This window comes from Oncorhynchus keta, chromosome 13 (genome assembly GCF_023373465.1).
Source record: "Oncorhynchus keta strain PuntledgeMale-10-30-2019 chromosome 13, Oket_V2, whole genome shotgun sequence".
NCBI lineage: Eukaryota > Metazoa > Chordata > Actinopteri > Salmoniformes > Salmonidae > Oncorhynchus > Oncorhynchus keta.
Genome location: NC_068433.1, coordinates 11518634 through 11542674, shown reverse-complemented (window position 1 = coordinate 11542674; position 24041 = coordinate 11518634). Strand labels below are relative to the sequence as shown.

General features: G+C 46.7%; 1 protein-coding gene and 1 long non-coding RNA gene across 7 annotated transcripts in view; both read right to left on the bottom strand.

The window, feature by feature from the left end:
* LOC118376550 (VPS10 domain-containing receptor SorCS2-like) overlaps positions 1 to 24041 on the bottom strand; it is a 507846-nt gene that overhangs the window by 142397 nt on the left and 341408 nt on the right. The gene's annotated exons all lie outside the window — the stretch shown is intronic.
* On the bottom strand, positions 2503 to 4054 carry LOC127906710 (uncharacterized). 4 transcript variants are annotated; one of them, XR_008062488.1, is made up of 4 exons: positions 3687 to 4054; positions 3261 to 3432; positions 3089 to 3174; positions 2503 to 2658 (listed from the first exon to the last, which is right to left on the bottom strand). It is a non-coding gene; the product is annotated as an uncharacterized LOC127906710 (long non-coding RNA). The 4 variants fall into 4 exon arrangements; XR_008062487.1 differs by lacking the exon at positions 2503 to 2658 and adding an exon at positions 2704 to 3002; XR_008062489.1 differs by lacking the exon at positions 2503 to 2658 and adding an exon at positions 2704 to 3002 and having other exon boundaries at positions 3859 to 4054.

Here is a 24041-nt window from a genome sequence, read left to right as displayed (position 1 = left end):
CACTGTTCCCCATACTGTTGGAGACTACTGTACATACAGTACCAGTTAATACAAAACCACAACAAACGAGTCACTGTTCCCCATACTGTTGGAGACTACTGTACATACAGTACCAGTTAATACAAAACCACAACAAACGAGTCACTGTTCCCCATACTGTTGGAGACTACTGTTCATACAGTACCACTTAATACAAAACCACAACAAACGAGTCACTGTTCCCCATACTGTTGGAGACTACTGTACATACAGTACCAGTTAATACAAAACCACAACAAACGAGTCACTGTTCCCCATACTGTTGGAGACTACTGTACATACAGTACCACTTAATACAAAACCACAACAAACGAGTCACTGTTCCCCATACTGTTGGAGACTACTGTACATACAGTACCACTTAATACAAAACCACAACAAACGAGTCACTGTTCCCCATACTGTTGGAGACTACTGTACATACAGTACCACTTAATACAAAACCACAACAAACGAGTCACTGTTCCCCATACTGTTGGAGACTACTGTACATACAGTACCACTTAATACAAAACCACAACAAACGAGTCACTGTTCCCCATACTGTTGGAGACTACTGTACATACAGTACCAGTTAATACAAAACCACAACAAACGAGTCACTGTTCCCCATACTGTTGGAGACTACTGTACATACAGTACCAGTTAATACAAAACCACAACAAACGAGTCACTGTTCCCCATACTGTTGGAGACTACTGTACATACAGTACCACTTAATACAAAACCACAACAAACGAGTCACTGTTCCCCATACTGTTGGAGACTACTGTACATACAGTACCACTTAATACAAAACCACAACAAACGAGTCACTGTTCCCCATACTGTTGGAGACTACTGTACATACAGTACCAGTTAATACAAAACCACAACAAACGAGTCACTGTTCCCCATACTGTTGGAGACTACTGTTCATACAGTACCACTTAATACAAAACCACAACAAACGAGTCACTGTTCCCCATACTGTTGGAGACTACTGTACATACAGTACCACTTAATACAAAACCACAACAAACGAGTCACTGTTCCCCATACTGTTGGAGACTACTGTTCATACAGTACCAGTTAATACAAAACCACAACAAACGAGTCACTGTTCCCCATACTGTTGGAGACTACTGTACATACAGTACCAGTTAATACAAAACCACAACAAACGAGTCACTGTTCCCCATACTGTTGGAGACTACTGTTCATACAGTACCACTTAATACAAAACCACAACAAACGAGTCACTGTTCCTCACAAACTGATACAGATTTTCTTCTTTGCTCACAACGTTAACCTACCTTGGTACACCTTCTACAGTGTGTGTAATTCTCTAAATCATTTGTATGCGCATCAAATCTGATTGTATTCCTTCCAACAGAGTCGGGCCGGGGATCATTTCAATTTGCATAGTGCTGCATCAGTAATTCAGATACCAGACGCCTCTAAACAATATAAACATGCTCTCTTCTCTTCTACTGTTTTCTCTGCTTTCTCTGCTTGGAAAGTTGACTCAGATTGTTTTGGGGGCAGATGCCAAAAAAAAGGGAACAGTAAAAAGCTAAAATGCTGCATTGTCATGGGAGAGGGTTGTTAGGTACTGTGAACAGCCTGAATACACTATGAGACCAGCCCTGCCTGTGGGTACTGTGAGTACTGAGAGTACCTACTGTAGCTAGAACAACAAATATCACTCTAACGGGCTTCTCTCTAAACAAAAAACAAGACTCACATGCAAAGTGAGTTCATATTTTATGAATATTTTTGTCTATTTAAGCAGATGTTTTTTTCCCACTCTCTCTCTCTGCCCCCTCTCTCTCTCCTCTCCCCTCTCTCTCTCTCCCTTCGCCCCCTCTCTCTACCCTCTCTCTCTCCTCCCCCCTCTCTACCCTCTCTCTCCTCCCCCCTCTCTCTCTCTCTCTCTCTCTCTCTCTCTCTCCCCTTCGCCCCCCTTTCTCTGTTTCTCTCACTCTCTCTCCCCCAAACACACAACCATCTGTTCACATTTTCCTTTTGTCAACGTGGGCTATGAAGATATCATCAATAGAACACAGTTCGGGACCAGTTTTTGTGGGTTCGATTCCCATGGGGGGACCACTACGGGGGAAAAGTGTGAAAATGCGTCCACTCACTACTTACTGTAAGTCGCTCTGGATAAGGGTGTCTGGCTAAATTACTCCAATGTCAATGGACATTGAGTGGTCACAGTGTGATCCAAGCCCCATGGACATTGAGTGGTCACAGTGTGATCCAAGCCCCATGGACATTGAGTGGTCACAGTGTGATCCAAGCCCCATGGACATTGAGTGGTCACAGTGTGATCCAAGCCCCATGGACATTGAGTGGTCACAGTGTGATCCAAGCCCCATGGACATTGAGTGGTCACAGTGTGATCCAAGCCCCATGGACATTGAGTGGTCTGCAGCATTCTGTATGTTTTACAGTACAGAGACCTTAAAACCAGTGTAATGTGTGCTCTCTGTCTGGTCTTGGTCAGTACCTGTGCTGCAGCATTCTGTATGTTTTACAGTACAGAGACCTTAAAACCAGTGTAATGTGTGCTCTCTGTCTGGTCTTGGTCAGTACCTGTGCTGCAGCATTCTGTATGTTTTACAGTACAGAGACCTTAAAACCAGTGTAATGTGTACTCTCTGTCTGGTCTTGGTCAGTACCTGTGCTGCAGCATTCTGTATGTTTTACAGTACAGAGACCTTAAAACCAGTGTAATGTGTACTCTCTGTCTGGTCTTGGTCAGTACCTGTGCTGCAGCATTCTGTATGTTTTACAGTACAGAGACCTTAAAACCAGTGTAATGTGTGCTCTCTGTCTGGTCTTGGTCAGTACCTGTGCTGCAGCATTCTGTATGTTTTACAGTACAGAGACCTTAAAACCAGTGTAATGTGTGCTCTCTGTCTGGTCTTGGTCAGTACCTGTGCTGCAGCATTCTGTATGTTTTACAGTACAGAGACCTTAAAACCAGTGTAATGTGTACTCTCTGTGTGGTCTTGGTCAGTACCTGTGCTGCAGCATTCTGTATGTTTTACAGTACAGAGACCTTAAAACCAGTGTAATGTGTGCTCTCTGTCTGGTCTTGGTCAGTACCTGTGCTGCAGCATTCTGTATGTTTTACAGTACAGAGACCTTAAAACCATTGTAATGTGTACTCTCTGTCTGGTCTTGGTCAGTACCTGTGCTGCAGCATTCTGTATGTTTTACAGTACAGAGACCTTAAAACCAGTGTAATGTGTGCTCTCTGTCTGGTCTTGGTCAGTACCTGTGCTGCAGCATTCTGTATGTTTTACAGTACAGAGACCTTAAAACCAGTGTAATGTGTGCTCTCTGTCTGGTCTTGGTCAGTACCTGTGCTGCAGCATTCTGTATGTTTTACAGTACAGAGACCTTAAAACCAGTGTAATGTGTACTCTCTGTCTGGTCTTGGTCAGTACCTGTGCTGCAGCATTCTGTATGTTTTACAGTACAGAGACCTTAAAACCAGTGTAATATGTGCTCTCTGTCTGGTCTTGGTCAGTACCTGTGCTGCAGCATTCTGTATGTTTTACAGTACAGAGACCTTAAAACCAGTGTAATGTGTGCTCTCTGTCTGGTCTTGGTCAGTACCCTGCAGCATTCTCTATGTTTTACAGTACAGAGACCTTAAAACCAGTGTAATGTGTGCTCTCTGTCTGGTCTTGGTCAGTACCTGTGCTGCAGCATTCTGTATGTTTTACAGTACAGAGACCTTAAAACCAGTGTAATGTGTGCTCTCTGTCTGGTCTTGGTCAGTACCCGTGCTGCAGCATTCTGTATGTTTTACAGTACAGAGACCTTAAAACCAGTGTAATGTGTGCTCTCTGTCTGGTCTTGGTCAGTACCCGTGCTGCAGCATTCTGTATGTTTTACAGTACAGAGACCTTAAAACCAGTGTAATGTGTGCTCTCTGTCTGGTCTTGGTCAGTACCTGTGCTGCAGCATTCTGTATGTTTTACAGTACAGAGACCTTAAAACCAGTGTAATGTGTACTCTCTGTCTGGTCTTGGTCAGTACCCGTGCTGCAGCATTCTGTATGTTTTCCAGTTGATCAATGGCTTTCTTGGGTAGATCAGACAGGAGAGCAGTACAGTAGTCAAGCCTGCTTGTAATAAAAGCATGGACGAGTCTCTCTGTATAAGACTGAGAGAGAAACGGCTGCATCTTGGCAATGTTCCTCAGGTTGCAGACATGACCGAGTGTTTATTTTGAGTAAACGAAATGCAGTGCTAGTACGTACGTACAGTTGAAGTCAGAAGTTTACATACACCTAGGCTAAATACATTTAAACTCACAATTCCTGACAATTCCTGACATTTAATCGGAGTAAAAATTCCCTGTCTTCGGTCAGTTAGGATCACCACTTTATTTTAAGAATGTGAAATGTCAGAATAATAGCAGAGAGAATGATTCATTTCAGCTTTTATTTCTTTCATCACATTCCCAGTGGGTCAGACGTTTACAAGCTTTGACTTCCTGACTGATGTCTTGATGTTTCTTCAATATAACCACATAATTTTCCTACTTCATGATGCCATCTAGTGCACCAGTCCCCCCTGCAGCAAAGCACCCCCACAACATGATGCTGCCATGACGCTGTGCTTCGTGGTTGGGATGGTGTTCTTCGGCTTGCAAGCCTCCCCCTTTTTCCTGCAAATATAACAATGGTCATTATGGCCAGTTCTTTGTTTTGTTTCATCAGACCAGAGGACATGTCTCGAAAAAGTACGATCTTGCTCCCAAGGATGATCCAGACAAAAAAGGTCTTGGCTGATTTCTTTTGATTTCCCCATGATGTCAAAGAGGCACTGAGTGTGAAGGTAGGCCTTGAAATACATGCACAGGTACACCTCCAATTGACTCAATTGATGTCAATTAGCCTCAGAAGCGTCTAAAGTCATGACATAATTTTCTGGAATTTTCCAAGCTGTTTAAAGGCACGGTCAACTTAGTGTATGTAAACTTCTGACCCACTGGAATTGTGATACAGTGAATTATAAGTGAAATAATCTGTCTGTAAACAATTGTTTGAATAATTACTTATGTCATGCACAAAGTAGATGTCCTAACCGACTTGCCAAAAATATAGTTTGTTAACAAGAAATATGTGGAGTGGTTGAAAAACGAGTTTTAATGACTACAACTGTACATTGAAATGCATAGAGACAATGGTCCAGATAAGATGCCTTCAGCCTGTCACTGAATGGGACTTAAATGTGGCAGAATGTAACTGTCACTGAATGGGACTTAAATGTGGCAGAATGTAACTGTCACTGAATGGGACTTAAATGTAGCAGAATGTAACTGTCACTGAATGGGACTTAAATGTGGCAGAATGTAACAGTCACTGAATGGGACTTAAATGTGGCAGAATGTAACTGTCACTGAATGGGACTTAAATGTGGCAGAATGTAACTGTCACTGAATGGGACTTAAATGTGGCAGAATGTAACTGTCACTGAATGGGACTTAAATGTGGCAGAATGTAACAGTCACTGAATGGGACTTAAATGTGGCAGAATGTAACTGTCACTGAATGGGACTTAAATGTGGCAGAATGTAACTGTCACTGAATGGGACTTAAAAATGTGGCAGAATGTAACTGTCACTGAATGGGACTTAAATGTAGCAGAATGTAACTGTCACTGAATGGGACTTAAATGTGGCAGAATGTAACTGTCACTGAATGGGACTTAAATGTGGCAGAATCTAACTGTCACTGAATGGGACTTAAATGTGGCAGAATGTAACTGTCACTGAATGGGACTTAAATGTGGCAGAATGTAACTGTCACTGAATGGGACTTAAATGTGGCAGAATGTAACTGTCACTGAATGGGACTTAAATGTGGCAGAATGTAACTGTCACTGAATGGGACTTAAATGTGGCAGAATGTAACTGTCACTTTCGGTGCCTCTGGAGCCATTTAGCATTTTGTTAATTTGTAGAGCGGATCACCATAGAAACTCATAGCCATTTAGCCGTAATGCGAAGCCTGGAGATTTTGCAGGTGCTGTTGTTGTTGTTCTCCTTACACTGGGGGGGACGGGACCTAATTGTTGTGTGTCACAGGAAAATGTGAACAGATGGTTGTGTGTTTGGGGGAGAGAGAGTGAGAGAAGTGGAGAAAGGGGGCGAAGGAGAGTGAGAGAGAGAGAGAGAGAGAGAGAGAGAGAGAGAGAGAGAGAGAGAGAGAGAGAGAGAGAGAGAGAGAGAGAGAGGGGGTGGGTGGGGGGAGAGGGAGAGGAGAGAGAGAGAGAGAGAGAGAGAGAGAGAGAGAGAGAGAGAGAGAGAGAGAGAGAGAGAGAGAGAGAGAGGGGGTGGGTGGGTGGGGGGGAGAGGAGAGAGAGAGAGAGAGAGAGAGAGAGAGAGAGAGAGAGAGAGAGAGAGAGAGGGGGTGGGTGGGGGGAGGAGGAGAGAGAGAGAGAGAGAGAGAGAGAGAGAGAGAGAGAGAGAGAGAAATGAAAGTGATAATAAATACACAATGAGTGATAATAACTTTAATTTTCATCATAGGTACACTTCAACTATGACAGACAAAATGAGAGAGAAAAAATCCAGAAAATCACATTGTCTGTCATAGTTGAGGTGTACCTATGATGAAAATTACAGGCCTCTCTCATCTTTTTAAGTGGGAGAACTTGCACAATTGCTGGCTGACGAAATACTTTTTTGCCCCACTGTAGATATGAGATGAGTAAAGCAGTATGTAAACATTATTAAAGTGACTAGCGTTCCATTATTAAAGTGACCAGTGATTCCATGTCTATATATTTAGGGCAGCAGACTCTAAGGTGCAGGGTTGAGTAACCGGGTGCTAGCCGTTGTAGCTCCCTTCAGTAACCACGAGCACAACCATTCCTTGATTTTAACTGGCGGCTTTATTCTGTAGTTTTAGTCAGAATTATCACCTTCCGTGAGAACTATAAAGTAAATGAAGAATACAGTTAAGCACACTCTTACAACCTTATCTTACGAGTGACTTATTAGCTTGGTATAACTCTGAAGTGCTGACATACATAACAGTTTAACCGGCGTTATAACGGGTTCAGATTAAACACATGAATAAAGGAAAAATACCTCATTGGCTGCTTATTACAGAAGGGAGGAAATCAAACTTCACACTTATTATTCCTGGCATGAATTCACACTTCATCCTAACATACACTCTTAAACCTTTATGAACTACACCCGATGACATGAAAACTTAGCTAACGCAGCGCAGGATTGCCTTCCCTCCAAAAGTGTGTTGCTACAATAAGGATCCCCGTTAGAACAGTATTAATTACGTAGTTCCGCTTGTATTATCATTTCCCCCGCACAGCGGACACGTAAACAATTCAAACAAAAGACAACGACATAACCTGTAAGTCTAACTGTCAGTTACAGCCGTGTAGTGATGGCTATTTAAAGCTCTCGACCTGCTCCACTACAGCCCCGTCGATGTGAATGGGGGCGTGCTCGGCCCTCTGTTTCCTGTAGTCCACGATCAGCTCCTTTGTCTTGCTGACGTTGAGTGAGAAGTTGTTGTTCTGGCACCACACTGCCAGGTCTCTGACCTCCACCCAATAGGCTGACACATCATCATCTGTGATCATCAAATCATCAAATCAAATCAAATCAAATGTATTCATATAGCCCTTCGTACATCAGCTGATATCTCAAAGTGCTGTACAGAAACCCAGCCTAAAACCCCAAACAGCAAGCAATGCAGGTGTAGAAGCACGGTGGTTAGGAAAAACTCCTTAGAAAGGCCAAATCCTAGGAAGAAACCTAGAGAGGAACCGGGCTATGTGGGGTGGCCAGTCCCCTTCTGGCTGTGCCGGGTGGAGATTATAACAGAACATGGCCAAGATGTTCAAATGTTCATAAATGACCAGCATGGTCGAATAATAATAAGGCAGAACAGTTGAAACTGGAGATCAGACTGTCGTGTCGTTGGCAAACTTAATGATGGTGCTGTAGTCATGCGTGGCCACACAGGGAGTACAGGAGGGGACAAAGCACGCAGCTCTGAGGGGGCCCTGTGTTGAGGGTCAGCGTGGCAAATGTGTTGCTTACCTTCCTTCCTCACCTGGGGGGCATCCTGTCAGGAAGTCCAGGATCCAGTTGCAGAGGGAGGGGTTCAATTCCAAGGTCCTTGGCTTAGTGATGAGCTTGGAGGGCAGTATGGTGTTGAACATTGTTGAATGGTTTTGAACGCTTAGCTGTAGTCAATGAACAGCGTTCACACATAGGCGTTCCTTTTGTCCAAGTGTGAAAGGGCAATGTGGAGTGCAATAGAGATTGCGTCATCTGTGGATCTGCATGCGAACTGGAGTGGGTCCAGGGTGTCTGGGATGATGGTGTTTATGTGGGCCATGACCAGCCTTTCAAAGCATTTCAAGCCTAAAGAGTGCTACGGGGAGATAGTAACTTAGGCAGGTTACCTTGGCGTTCTAGGGTACGGGGACTTTGGTTGTCTGCTTGAAAACTTAAGTATTACAGACTGGGTCAGGGAGAGATGGAAAATGTCAGTGAAGACACTTGCCAGCTGGTCAGTGCATGCTCTGAGTACGTGTCCTGGTAATTCATCTGGCCCTGCGGCCTTGTGAATGTTAACCTGCTAACGGTCTTACTCACATCGGCTACGGAGAGCATGATCATACAGTTCTCCGGAACAGCTGAGGCTCTTACGCATGGTTCAGTGTTGCTTGCCTCGAAGCGAGCATAGAAGGCATTTAGCTTGTCTGGTAGGCTCGCGTCACTGGGAAGCCCGCAGCTGGGCTTCCCTTTGTAGTCCGTAATAGTTTGCAAGCCCTGCCACATCCAACAAGCGCCAGAGCCGGTGTAGTAGCAGTCTATCTTAGTCCTGTATTGATGCTTTGCCTGTTTGATGGTTCGTAGGAGGGCTTACTGGGACTTCTAATAGTGGTGTCCCACTCCTTGAAAACGGCAGCTCTAGCCTTTAGCTTAGTGCGGATGTTGCCTGTAATCCATGGCTTCAGGTTGGGATATGTACGTACAGTCACTGTCGCGACAACTTAGTCGATGCTCTTATTAATGAAGCCACTGACTGAAAGAGGAGAGGAAGAAGGGAACATGGAGAGAAAGAAGAGAACATGGAGAGAAAGAGGAGAGGAAGAGGGGAAAGAGGGGAAAGAGGAGAGGAAGAGGGGAAAGAGGAGAGGAAGAAGGGAACATGGAGAGAAAGAGGAGAGGAAGAGGGGAAAGAGGGGAAGAGGAGAGGAAGAGGGGAAAGAGGGGAACGAGGAGAGGAAGAGGAGAAAGAGGAGAGGAAGAAGGGAACATGGAGAGAAAGAGGAGAGGAAGAGGGGAAAGAGGGGAAAGAGGAGAGGAAGAGGGGAAAGAGGAGAGGAAGAAGGGAACATGGAGAGAAAGAGGAGAGGAAGAGGGGAAAGAGGGGAAAGAGGAGAGGAAGAGGGGAAAGAGGGGAACGAGGAGAGGAAGAGGGGAAAGAGGAGAGGAAGAAGGGAACATGGAGAGAAAGAGGAGAGGAAGAGGGGAAAGAGGGGAAAGAGGAGAGGAAGAGGGGAAAGAGGGGAACGAGGAGAGGAAGAGGGGAAAGAGGAGAGGAAGAAGGGAACATGGAGAGAAAGAGGAGAGGAAGAGGGGAAAGAGGGGAAAGAGGAAGAGGGGAAAGAGGAGAGGAAGAAGGGAACATGGAGAGAAAGAAGAGAACATGGAGAGAAAGAGGAGAGGAAGAGGGGAAAGAGGGGAAAGAGGAGAGGAAGAGGGGAAAGAGGAGAGGAAGAAGGGAACATGGAGAGAAAGAGGAGAGGAAGAGGGGAAAGAGGGGAAAGAGGGGAAAGAGGAGAGGAAGAGGGGAAAGAGGGGAACGAGGAGAGGAAGAGGGGAAAGAGGAGAGGAAGAAGGGAACATGGAGAGAAAGAGGAGAGGAAGAGGGGAAAGAGGGGAAAGAGGGGAAAGAGGAGAGGAAGAGGAGAAAGAGGAGAGGAGGGTTATGGTTAAGATTGACAAAAGTAACAGTGTGAGTCACTCACGGCAAACACATAGGGCAGTCATCACACACACGAAACACACACACTAAGTCCCGTCGAATACAGTAATCAACACACACACACATGCATGTCACGTACCCCCCTCCCCACACACACACACACACACACACACCATGTCACACTATCCTCGACCCATTTACTGTATGTCACGTACCCCCCCTCCCCACACACACACACACCATGTCACACTATCCTCGACCCATATACTGTATGTCACGTACCCCCCTCCCCCACACACCCACACACACACACACCATGTCACACTATCCTCGACCCATATACTGTATGTCCCGTACCCCCCATATACTGTATGTCCCGTACCCCCATATACTGTATGTCCCGTACCCCCCATATACTGTATGTCCCGTACCCCCCCATATACTGTATGTCCCGTACCCCCATATACTGTATGTCCCGGACCCCCCCATATACTGTATGTCCCGGACCCCCATATACTGTATGTCCCGTACTCCCCCCATATACTGTATGTCCCGTACTCCCCCCTCCCATATACTGTATGTCCCGTACCCCCCCCATATACTGTATGTCCCGTACCCCCCATATACTGTATGTCCCGTACTCCCCCCATATACTGCATGTCCCGTACTCCCCCCATATACTGTATGTCCCGTACCCCCCATATACTGTATGTCCCGTACCCCCATATACTGTATGTCAAAACAATCAAAGTCCCTGGACGTACTATTATGTCCCAATAAATAACCCAACCCAAAAGAAAGTCACTCCACCCTTCAGAAACCCTTTGATGTAGCCTCCCCCTAGGGATTTTGTTAGCTGAACAAACATTACAGGAACCGCTGCGGAGGATTAGCCTAATGTGTTTTGGCGTTGAGCAAAGTGATATGCTGCATTAATTGTCCCCTAAATTGAACACGGTGCTAGTTTATCTCCAAAATCTCCTGATCTGCCTCGCTCTCCGTCATATTAAATCAATCACTGATAAAATGAAAAAAATAGCAACAAAAACATTTTTATGAACGCTAACCAAACAGCTACTTAGGCTGTTTGGTGGCTGTTTCATCGACAAGGTCATTTATTAGCTAATTAGCAATGATTAAAAGCATATGCTTCTGTAAACTGTGATTAGCATCTGTAAACGCTGATGAAATTCCCCCTAAATTCTCAAAGACAGAGATGAGTTTTTTTGATCTCTTCGATATGAAACCAAACATAAAACGTATACAACTTAGGTGGAGGAAGGTTGTTGGAAGGTACTGCATAGGGAAACAACAGATTGGAGTCAATTCCATTTCAATTCCAGTCAACTCAGAAATTAAACCAAATTTCAAGTCCAAATGTTCCTCATTGAAAAGCGTTGACGAGAACTGCAATTGGAATCTCAGTGTTCTTCCTGAATTGACTGGAATTGAAATGGAATTGACTCTAACCCTGTAGGTGGGCCTCTAACTCTGGAAAACACCTCTCTGGCTACACTATAGTACAGAAACATCTGGCCTGGTTAGTGGGCCATTGTTACACTGCATTACCCATGTACCCTGAGGACATGATAAAACCTGTAGGGAACTCTTTAGGTCTACAGTATGGAGACGTGTTTAACTTCTCTTGAAGAATTACCCCCCAAACCCTCCGGCCTTTTAACTCAGCAACGTGATTTAACACAATTCACCCCCCCTTGCCATTATTAGAGGAAACAATGGACCTATCCTGCCTCCCCTCCTCCATCTCATCCTTCCATTTTATGAAAGAGGGGATGATCTTGATGGGTGATGTTGAAGTGCTTCCAGTAGATACAGTAAACATTACAGAGAGGAAGTGGGAATCTGGCAAGTGGGAATAGTGATTAATTACCAATTGCAGCACGGTAACACATACACACATACACACACACACACACACACACACACACACACACACACACACACACACACACACACACACACACACACACACACACACACACACACACACACACACACACACACACACACACACACACACACACACATGCACTTTGTTGGTTTGTTCGGGACAGAATTGTCTTATGTGATATTGTGGTACACAAGGAGCAGGACATCGACAAGAAGAAAGACACAATGATGAGTTAAAACATCCATTTAGGAAATGAATTAACAAATCATCCACGTAGGGTATCAACAAATCATCCATTTAGGAAATGAATTAACAAATCATCCACGTAGGGTATCAACAAATCATCCATTTAGGAAATGAACCATAATGTTCAACTTAAAGGGGAAAGTGAATAACAACAGGCCATTTCCAAGTGTCACACTGCAACCCTGAACATTAGCATAAACACCTTCAAATCCTTAGAACAGAGACCGCCGCTTAGCTCAATGAGCCCTACAGCTTATGTCTGATGTCATTACGGCATTATGACCATTTAGGATTGGGGCAATGAAGCGCCACATGAGGCAGCAGGTTCCATTACATAGGGCCACATTACTACATTCTACCCAATGTCCTTCAGAGGCAGCACACTCCATTATATAGGGCCACATTATATAGGGCCACATTACTACATTCTACCCAATGTCCTTCAGAGGCAGCACGTTCCATTACATAGGGCCACATTACTACATTCTACCCAATGTCCTTCAGAGGCAGCACACTCCATTATATAGGGCCACATTATATAGGGCCACATTACTACATTCTACCCAATGTCCTTCAGAGGCAGCACGTTCCATTACAAAGGGCCACATTATATAGGGCCACATTATATAGGGCCACATTATATAGGGCCACATTACTACATTCTACCCAATGTCCTTCAGAGGCAGCACGTTCCATTACAAAGGGCCACATTATATAGGGCCACATTATATAGGGCCACATTATATAGGGCCACATTACTACATTCTACCCAATGTCCTTCAGAGGCAGCACGTTCCATTACAAAGGGCCACATTATATAGGGCCACATTATATAGGGCCACATTATATAGGGCCACATTACTACATTCTACCCAATGTCCTTCAGAGGCAGCACGTTCCATTACAAAGGGCCACATTATATAGGGCCACATTATATAGGGCCACATTATATAGGGCCACATTATATAGGGCCACATTATATAGGGCCACATTATATAGGGCCACATTATATAGGGCCACATTATATAGGGCCACATTATATAGGGCCACATTACCGTGGTGGTCGCTGTTGTTTAAGATGATGTTTTTTTTCTATTACAGCATATTGGATGACTGTCATTCATATTCCATTTGTTCAGCTCAATGCTTTGCGTGATGTAATGTTGTTTTTACCTTCTTGCCCTTGGCGCTGTTGTCTGTGCCCAATAATGCTTGTGCCATGTTACGTGCTGCTACCATCTTGTGTTGCTACCATGTTGTTGCCATGTTGTGTTGCTACCATGTTGTTGCCATGTTGTGTTGCTACCATGTTGTTGCCATGTTGTGTTGCTACCATGTTGTTGTCATGTTGTGTTGCTACCATGTTGTTGCCATGTTGTGTTGCTACCATGTTGTTGCCATGTTGTGTTGCTACCATGTTGTTGTCATGTTGTGTTTCTACCATGTTGTTGTCATGTTGTGTTGCTACCATGTTGTTGCCATGTTGTGTTGCTACCATGTTGTTGTCATGTTGTGTTTCTACCATGCTGTGTTGTCATGTGTTGCTGCCATGTTGTTGTCATGTGTTGCTACCATGTTGTTGCCATGTTGTGTTGCTACCATGTTGTTGTCATGTTGTGTTGCTACCATGCTGTGTTGTCATGTGTTGCTGCCATGTTGTTGTCATGTGTTGCTACCATGTTGTTGTCATGTTGTGTTTCTACCATGTTGTTGTCATGTGTTGCATCCATGTTGTTGCCATGTTGTGTTGCTACCATGCTGTGTTGTCATGTGTTGCTACCATGTTGTTGTCATGTGTTGCTACCATGTTGTTGTCATGTTGTGTTGCTACCATGTTGTTGTCATGTTGTGTTGCTACCATGTTGTTGTCATGTTGTGTTGCTACCATGCTGTGTTGTCATGTGTTGCTGCCATGTTGTTGTCATGTGTTGCTACCATGTTGTTGTCATGTGTTGCTACCATGTTGTTGTCATGTGTTGCAACCATGTTGTTGCCATGTTGTGTTGCAACCATGTTGTTGCCATGTTGTGTTGCTACCATGTTGTTGTCATGTTGTGTTGCTACCATGTTGTTGTCATGTTGTGTTGCTACCATGTTGTTGTCATGTTGTGTTGCTACCATGTTGTTGTCATGTTGTGTTGCTACCATGTTGTTGTCATGTTGTGTTGCTGCCATGTTGTTGCCATGTTGTGTTGCTACCATGTTGTTGTCATGTTGTGTTTCTACCATGCTGTGTTGTCATGTGTTGCTGCCATGTTGTTGTCATGTGTTACTACCATGTTGTTGTCATGTGTTGCTACCATGTTGTTGTCATGTTGTGTTGCTACCATGTTGTTGTCATGTTGTGTTGCTACCATGCTGTGTTGTCGTGTGTTGCTGCCCTGCTATGTTGTTGTCTTTAGGTCTCTCTTTATGTAGTGTTGTGTTGTCTCTCTTGTCGTGATGTGTGTTATGTAATATATTATCTATTTTTTTATCCTCCATCCCCGCATGAGGCCTTTTGCCGATTGGTAGGCCGTCATTGTAAATAAGAATTTGTTCTTAACCGACTTGCCTAGTTAAATAAAGGTTAAATAAATAACAATCTCTGTAACGTCAATAGGTTTAGGCTACTACATGATACTCAACATGTGTAGTGGAAGCCCCGCAAACCAGTGTTTTAATCAATTATTTGGTGACGTGAATATACAGTACTTAGTATAGTTTTATCTGAGAAGGATAACTTTTTTAAAGTTTCACTATTTACATTTTTTTCTGAAATTCACTGAGGAGAATGGTCATCCCCTGCCGCTTCACTACATTCTACCTAATGTCCTTCAGAGGCATCATAGGGCCACATCACTATATTCTACATATTGTCCTTCACAGCAACAGGACCTGAGGAACCCAATAGCCTTCATGTGTCTGTTGAATAATATTGCAAATGAGGGGGTGGGGGTTATGTATTGGATGACGTGATTCCCCCCTACCCGTCTCCTCCTCCCTCTCCTCCACTCACAATGTACAATAAAGTGCTTTGAGCAATTGGAAAAGAGCTACATAGGTCTAATTCATTACGATTATATCCATAAAGCCATAGTATTCATCATACCACTAGATATATACTGTAGGTCCAATTCATTACTGTTATTACCAAAGGTGAAGAAAGGCTTTCATATTCAGAAGGAACCTCCTACAGTGACAGATTGGGGTTGTGTAAGAGGCCAGTCACAGAGCCATACAGGCGATGTGAGCCCATAAGGAGAGAGTATCATTCTCCTGATGAGAGAATTTATCACTGTAGGTGTCCTGTGTAGATAACAACCAATTGGGGATGAGACACACAGCGTATAAATCAACTAGATGACGCTGCTACCCCTCTCTCTACATCTCTCACTTCTCGCTTTCCCTTGCCATCTCCATCTACTTCTCTCTCTCTCTCTCTCTCTCGCTCTGTCACTTGCTCCCACGCACACACACACACACACACACACACACACACACACACACACACACACACACACACACACACACACACACACACACACACACACACACACACACACACACACACACACACACACACACACACACACACACACACACACACACACACACACACACACACACAACCTCTTTCAGTGAGATGGGTTATTATTATGACTGGATTCTGTTTAGCTTTGGCTGTTCTGACTTCTCATTGTTTGGGTTTGGTTGTGAGATAGGGAGATGAGATGACAGGGGATAATTCCCTGAAGAGGAGGAGTAACGAGGTGAAAGGGGGATAAATCCCTGAAGAGGACTGATGAGATAACAGGGGGATAAATCCCTAAAGAGGAGTGCTGAGATAACAGGGGGATTAAATCCCTGAAGAGGAGGAGTGAGATAACAGGGGGATAAATCCCTGAAGAGGAGGAGTAACGAGGTGAAAGGGGGATAAATCCCTAAAGAGGAGTGCTGAGATGACAGGGGATAATTCCCTGAAGAGGAGGAGTAACGAGGTGAAAGGGGGATAATTCTCTGAAGAGGACTGATGAGATAACAGGGGGATAAATCCCTAAAGAGGAGTGCTGAGATAACAGGGGGATTAAATCCCTGAAGAGGAGGAGTGAGATAACAGGGGGATAAATCCCTGAAGAGGAGGAGTGAGATAACAGGGGGATAAATCCCTGAAGAGGAGGAGTGAGATAACAGGGGGATAAATCCCTGAAGAGGAGGAGTGAGATAACAGGGGGGATAAATCCCTGAAGAGGAGGAGTGATGAGATAACAGGGGGATAAATCCCTGAAGAGGAGGAGTGATGAGATAACAGGGGGATAAATCCCTGAAGAGGAGGAGTGATGAGATAACAGGGGGATACATCCCTGAAGAGGAGGAGTGAGATAACAGGGGGATAAATCCCTGAAGAGGAGGAGTGAGATAACAGGGGGATAAATCCCTGAAGAGGAGGAGTGAGATAACAGGGGGATAAATCCCTGAAGAGGAGGAGTGAGATAACAGGGGGATAAATCCCTGAAGAGGAGTGATGAGATAACAGGGGGATAAATCCCTGAAGAGGAGGAGTGAGATAACAGGGTGATAAATCCCCGAAGAGGAGGAGTGATGAGATAACGGTGATAAATCCCTGAAGAGGAGGAGTGATGAGATAACAGGGGGATAAATCCCTGAAGAGGAGGAGTGATGAGATAACAGGGGGATAAATCCCTGAAGAGGAGGAGTGAGATAACAGGGGGATAAATCCCTGAAGAGGAGTGAGATAACAGGGGGATAAATCCCTGAAGAGGAGGAGTGAGATAACAGGGGGATAAATCCCTGAAGAGGAGTGATGAGATAACAGGGGGATAAATCCCTGAAGAGGAGGAGTGAGATAACAGGGGGATAAATCCCTGAAGTGGAGGAGTGAGATAACAGGGTGATAAATCCCCGAAGAGGAGGAGTGATGAGATAACGGTGATAAATCCCTGAAGAGGAGGAGTGATGAGATGACAGGGGGAGGAGTGTGTCAAATGAGAAACAGAGCAGGCGTCAGGCAGAGGTGGCATAATTATTTGTTTTTGAATACTGTTTTTATAGTTGTTCAGAACCCACTGCCCTCAAGTCGTCTTGAAGTCTTCAATTTCACCACCCCCACCCCTACCCTGTCTGTTGAGCTTGTGCATGCCCAGTTGTGCCTTTTTTCCCAGTCTGCCCTGTACCGAGATTGTGTGCACCGGTATCAAGCATGGCTTGAGAGATGCGGTCACCGGTTGACTGCGTGTATCTAGCTACCTAGTTTAATATCAACAGTACTGCCACAGCAGCATGACATTTTATTTGTATCACTTGTTAACACATGATGTAGCTTACATCTTAGCCTACACGCAGCAGAGCTTCATAATTTATTTCTTTATAGAATCATAGCTACAGCAAGGGTTCTGGAGGTGCTAGAGCACCCCCTGATGAATTCAAATATACTGTACTTACCAACGTTCTGGAATTACTGATGTCTGTTTAGAAAGAAAGGAAATCATTCAGAATACCCTCCCACTGGGGACATGCGTCAGTTCAACATCTAGTTGTTACATTTGGTTGAGTTGTCAACTATTGTGAAATGTATTTCATTCAAATGTATGTATCTTGTATTTTAAAATGCAGAAATACATCTGCAACTTGCCGACCTGAACAGCAAACAACATTCTCAGTAAGGGTCAATGAAGAGCTTTACTGGCTATGACTGTAATATGTTGTTGTTTATCTGCCTTGGTTGAATGCACTGACTGTAAGTCACTCTGGGTGTTCAGTGCCTTCAGAAAGTATTCATACCGCTTCACTTAATATAATTGTTGTTTAATAATTTTTTATTTTGAAAATACAAATTACAACTCTCGAAAGTACAGTATCTTGTAAGAAAATACAATGGAGTGTAGTTCAGCCCAGTGTAGTTCAGCCCAGTGTAGTTCCGCCCAGTGTAGTTCAGCCCGGTGTAGTTCAGCCCAGTCTAGTTCAGCCCAGTGTAGTTCAGCCCGGTGTAGTTCAGCCCAGTGTAGTTCAGCCCAGTGTAGTTCAGCCCAGTGTAGTTCAGCCCAGTCTAGTTCAGCCCAGTGTAGTTCAGCCCAGTGTAGTTCAGCCCGGTGTAGTTCAGCCCAGTGTAGTTCAGCCCAGTGTAGTTCAGCCCAGTGTAGTTCAGCCCAGTCTAGTTCAGCCCAGTGTAGTTCAGCCCAGTGTAGTTCAGCCCAGTGTAGTTCAGCCCAGTGTAGTTCAGCCCAGTGTAGTTCAGCCCAGTGTAGTTCAGCCCAGTGTAGTTCAGCCCAGTCTAGTTCAGCCCAGTGTAGTTCAGCCCAGTGTAGTTCAGCCCGGTGTAGTTCAGCCCAGTGTAGTTCAGCCCAGTGTAGTTCAGCCCGGTGTAGTTCAGCCCAGTGTAGTTCAGCCCAGTGTAGTTCAGCCCGGTGTAGTTCAGCCCAGTGTAGTTCCGCCCAGTGTAGTTCCGCCCAGTGTAGTTCAGCCCAGTGTAGTTCAGCCCGGTGTAGTTCAGCCCAGTGTAGTTCAGCCCAGTGTAGTTCAGCCCGGTGTAGTTCAGCCCGGTGTAGTTCAGCCCGGTGTAGTTCAGCCCAGTGTAGTTCAGCCCAGTGTAGTTCAGCCCAGTGTAGTTCAGCCCAGTGTAGTTCAGCCCGGTGTAGTTCAGCCCGGTGTAGTTCAGCCCGGTGTAGTTCAGCCCAGTGTAGTTCAGCCCAGTGTAGTTCAGCCCAGTGTAGTTCAGCCCGGTGTAGTTCAGCCCAGTGTAGTTCAGCCCAGTGTAGTTCAGCCCAGTGTAGTTCAGCCCGGTGTAGTTCAGCCCAGTGTAGTTCAGCCCAGTGTAGTTCAGCCCGGTCTAGTTCAGCCCAGTGTAGTTCAGCCCAGTGTAGTTCAGCCCGGTGTAGTTCAGCCCAGTGTAGTTCAGCCCAGTGTAGTTCAGCCCGGTGTAGTTCAGCCCAGTGTAGTTCAGCCCAGTGTAGTTCAGCCCGGTGTAGTTCAGCCCAGTGTAGTTCCGCCCAGTGTAGTTCCGCCCAGTGTAGTTCAGCCCAGTGTAGTTCAGCCCGGTGTAGTTCAGCCCAGTGTAGTTCAGCCCAGTGTAGTTCAGCCCAGTGTAGTTCAGCCCGGTGTAGTTCAGCCCGGTGTAGTTCAGCCCGGTGTAGTTCAGCCCAGTGTAGTTCAGCCCGGTGTAGTTCAGCCCAGTGTAGTTCAGCCCGGTGTAGTTCAGCCCGGTGTAGTTCAGCCCGGTGTAGTTCAGCCCGGTGTAGTTCAGCCCAGTGTAGTTCAGCCCAGTGTAGTTCAGCCCAGTGTAGTTCAGCCCGGTGTAGTTCAGCCCAGTGTAGTTCAGCCCAGTGTAGTTCAGCCCAGTGTAGTTCAGCCCGGTGTAGTTCAGCCCAGTGTAGTTCAGCCCAGTGTAGTTCAGCCCGGTGTAGTTCAGCCCAGTGTAGTTCAGCCCAGTGTAGTTCAGCCCAGTGTAGTTCAGCCCGGTGTAGTTCAGCCCAGTGTAGTTCAGCCCAGTGTAGTTCAGCCCGGTCTAGTTCAGCCCGGTGTAGTTCAGCCCGGTGTAGTTCAGCCCAGTGTAGTTCAGCCCAGTGTAGTTCAGCCCAGTCTAGTTCAGCCCAGTGTAGTTCAGCCCAGTGTAGTTCAGCCCGGTGTAGTTCAGCCCAGTGTAGTTCAGCCCGGTGTAGTTCAGCCCGGTGTAGTTCAGCCCAGTGTAGTTCAGCCCAGTGTAGTTCAGCCCGGTGTAGTTCAGCCCAGTGTAGTTCCGCCCAGTGTAGTTCCGCCCAGTGTAGTTCAGCCCAGTGTAGTTCAGCCCGGTGTAGTTCAGCCCAGTGTAGTTCAGCCCAGTGTAGTTCAGCCCAGTGTAGTTCAGCCCGGTGTAGTTCAGCCCGGTGTAGTTCAGCCCGGTGTAGTTCAGCCCGGTGTAGTTCAGCCCAGTGTAGTTCAGCCCAGTGTAGTTCAGCCCGGTGTAGTTCAGCCCGGTGTAGTTCAGCCCGGTGTAGTTCAGCCCAGTGTAGTTCAGCCCAGTGTAGTTCAGCCCAGTGTAGTTCAGCCCAGTGTAGTTCAGCCCGGTGTAGTTCAGCCCAGTGTAGTTCAGCCCAGTGTAGTTCAGCCCAGTGTAGTTCAGCCCGGTGTAGTTCAGCCCAGTGTAGTTCAGCCCAGTGTAGTTCAGCCCGGTGTAGTTCAGCCCAGTGTAGTTCAGCCCGGTGTAGTTCAGCCCAGTGTAGTTCAGCCCAGTGTAGTTCAGCCCGGTGTAGTTCAGCCCAGTGTAGTTCAGCCCAGTGTAGTTCAGCCCGGTGTAGTTCAGCCCGGTGTAGTTCAGCCCAGTGTAGTTCAGCCCAGTGTAGTTCAGCCCAGTGTAGTTCAGCCCGGTGTAGTTCAGCCCAGTGTAGTTCAGCCCGGTGTAGTTCAGCCCAGTGTAGTTCAGCCCAGTGTAGTTCAGCCCGGTGTAGTTCAGCCCAGTGTAGTTCAGCCCAGTGTAGTTCAGCCCAGTGTAAAACAAATGACAAAATATATGTAGCAGAAACACTGCCCAATAACAAGGCATAGACTACCTAGAGTTGGGGACATGCCGCAATTCTGTCAGTGAAGAGCATGCAGACAATATAGGCCTTTAACAATATGCTAAATACAATCAAATCGAATCAAATAGAGGGAAAACACAGGTTGGAAAGCAAATGGCTCCTGCTGAAAAGAGAAGACTAATATGTGTGTTGTAGGCTACCAAGATATTTTATTATCCTCCAAATAGGCTTATTGAGTAACATTGTTTAAGTTAAACAAGAGAGGGGTAGGCTTTTGGCACGAGTGAATCAGCCATGATGGCATGTGAGCTGCACATCAGTGGGTGAGTCAGTGAAACTGGAAAGATTTTTTAGGGCTATAATTTCCTCCTCATATGGTCTCCAAACACCTGGCCTAGGCAATTGATGGATTCAAGTTAAGGTTGTTTTTAGATTGTTAATTCGTCAGTGTCAAAGTAGCCTGTCATTTTGTTCAGTTGTGTGGTATTGGAAAAGATTCTGCCAAAGTCTCCAGTCATGTAGAATTGAATTAAATGCATTTATAAAACTGCCTTTTTTAAAAACTGGACCATAGGCTGCTACAAATTGTCCCCATGTGTGCAGCTTCTGTAAGTGCCTCTACTCTACTGCTGTCTGCCACTACGCAAATGTGATGATGTACATGCACTGCTTTAGTATAAAGGTAAACATTATCACGTGCTCCTGTACCTCAGAGCTCCCCAGTTCACCTCCCTCTTGCGCTCACCGTTTGTTCCAGCACCTCCCGATTTACAAATGAATCACTGAACACAGGTAGACTCGAACTATCTATCAGGTATGAAAGTAAGAGCCAGATGCAGACAACGTCAAATTAACAACAAGGACAGGCAATAGACAGGTCAAGGCAGGCAGGGGTCAGTAAACCAGAGGTGGGGCAAAGGTACAGGTCGGCAGGCAGGCTCATGGGGGGGAGCAGGCAGAGTGGCCAGGCAGGCGGGCTCAGGGTCAGGAGCAGGCAGAGTGGCCAGGCAGGCGGGCTCAGGGTCAGGAGCAGGCAGAGTGGCCAGGCAGGCGGGCTCAGGGTCAGGAGCAGGCAGAGTGGCCAGGCAGGCAGGCTCAGGGGCGGGAGCAGGCAGAGTGGCCAGGCAGGCAGGCTCAGGGTCAGGAGCAGGCAGAGTGGCCAGGCAGGCGGGCTCAGGGTCAGGAGCAGGCAGAGTGGCCAGCCAGGCAGGCTCAGGGTCAGGAGCAGGCAGAGTGGCCAGGAAGGCAGGCTCAGGGTCAGGAGCAGGCAGAGTGGCCAGGCAGGCAGGCTCAGGGTCAGGAGCAGGCAGAGTGGCCAGGCAGGCAGGCTCATGGGTGGGAGCAGGCAGAGTGGCCAGGCAGGCAGGCTCAGGGTCAGGAGCAGGCAGAGTGGCCAGGGAGGCAGGCTCAGGGTCAGGAGCAGGCAGAGTGGCCAGGGAGGCAGGCTCAGGGTCAGGAGCAGGCAGAGTGGCCAGGCAGGCGGGCTCAGGGTCAGGAGCAGGCAGAGTGGCCAGGCAGGCAGGCTCAGGGTCAGGAGCAGGCAGAGTGGCCAGGCAGGCAGGCTCAGGGTCAGGAGCAGGCAGAGTGGCCAGGCAGGCAGGCTCATGGGCGGGAGCAGGCAGAGTGGCCAGGCAGGCGGGCTCAGGGTCAGGAGCAGGCAGAGTGGCCAGGCAGGCAGGCTCAGGGTCAGGAGCAGGCAGAGTGGCCAGGCAGGCGGGCTCAGGGTCAGGAGCAGGCAGAGTGGCCAGGCAGGCGGGCTCAGGGTCAGGAGCAGGCAGAGTGGCCAGGGAGGCAGGCTCATGGGTGGGAGCAGGCAGAGTGGCCAGGCAGGCGGGTTCCGAGTCAGGACAGGCAAGGCAAGGGTCAAAACCAGGAGGATGAGAAAAGAGAGACTGGGAAAATCAGGAGCTGAGAACAAATACTGACTTGACAAACAAGACGAACTGGCAACGGACAAACAGAAAACACAGGTATAACACAGGGGATAATGAGGAAGATGGGCAACACCTGGAGGGGGGTGGAGACAAGCACAAAGACAGGTGAAACAGATCAGGGTGTGACACTAACCACCATATACTAAACTATCCACACAAGCCACTACTAGCCAGCCAGCCATATATAATTCATTAGAAGATTATGAATATTAGGCTATATTATGACGTTATTATTTAAGAGCATTTAAGATAAATCACAATCAGTAAAAAAACATTATCGAACTAGCTAACTAGCAGATTTACATCAATGTCAACGATCAGCTGATAGTCTACCATCTCTTCCCCATGTCCAGACATATCAGTGTGGATGACGGATCACCACCTCAAGCTGAACCTCGGCAAGACGGAGCTGCTCTTCCTCCCGGGGAAGGACTGCCCGTTCCATAATCTCGCCATCACGGTTGACAACTCCATTGTGTCCTCCTCCCAGAGCGCTAAGAACCTTGGCGTGATCCTGGACAACACCCTGTCGTTCTCAACTAACATCAAGGCGGTGGCCCGTTCCTGTAGGTTCATGCTCTACAACATCCGCAGAGTACGACCCTGCCTCACACAGGAAGCGGCGCAGGTCCTAATCCAGGCACTTGTCATCTCCCGTCTGGATTACTGCAACTCGCTGTTGGCTGGGCTCCCTGCCTGTGCCATTAAACCCTACAACTCATCCAGAACGCCGCAGCCCGTCTGGTGTTCAACCTTCCCAAGTTCTCTCACGTCAGCCCGCTCCTCCGCTCTCTCCACTGGCTTCCAGTTGAAGCTCGCATCCGCTACAAGACCATTGTGCTTGCCTACGGAGCTGTGAGGGGAACGGCACCTCAGTACCTCCAGGCTCTGATCAGGCCCTACACCCAAACAAGGGCACTGCGTTCATCCACCTCTGGCCTGCTCGCCTCCCTACCACTGAGGAAGCACAGTTCCCGCTCAGCCCAGTCAAAACTGTTCGCTGCTCTGGCCCCCCAATGGTGGAACAAACTCCCTCACGACGCCAGGACAGCGGAGTCAATCACCACCTTCCGGAGACACCTGAAACCCCACCTCTTTAAGGAATACCTAGGATAGGATAAAGTAATCCTTCTCAGCCCCCCCCCCCCTTAAAAGATTTAGATGCACTATTGTAAAGTGGCTGTTCCAATGGATGTCATAAGGTGAATGCACCAATTTGTAAGTCGCTCTGGATAAGAGCGTCTGCTAAATGACTTAAATGTAACTGTAATGTCAATCACATCTTTAGAAGGCACTGGAACTGGCTGGCTAATAGTGGCTTGTGTGGATAACATTAACAATTTGTGATGAGTGAGTGTGTTGTTGCAGAAACAAATAGGCTTTATGCATATTGTTTTGTTTACAAATGTAGTTAGTTAGTTAGGTAGTTAGTTAGT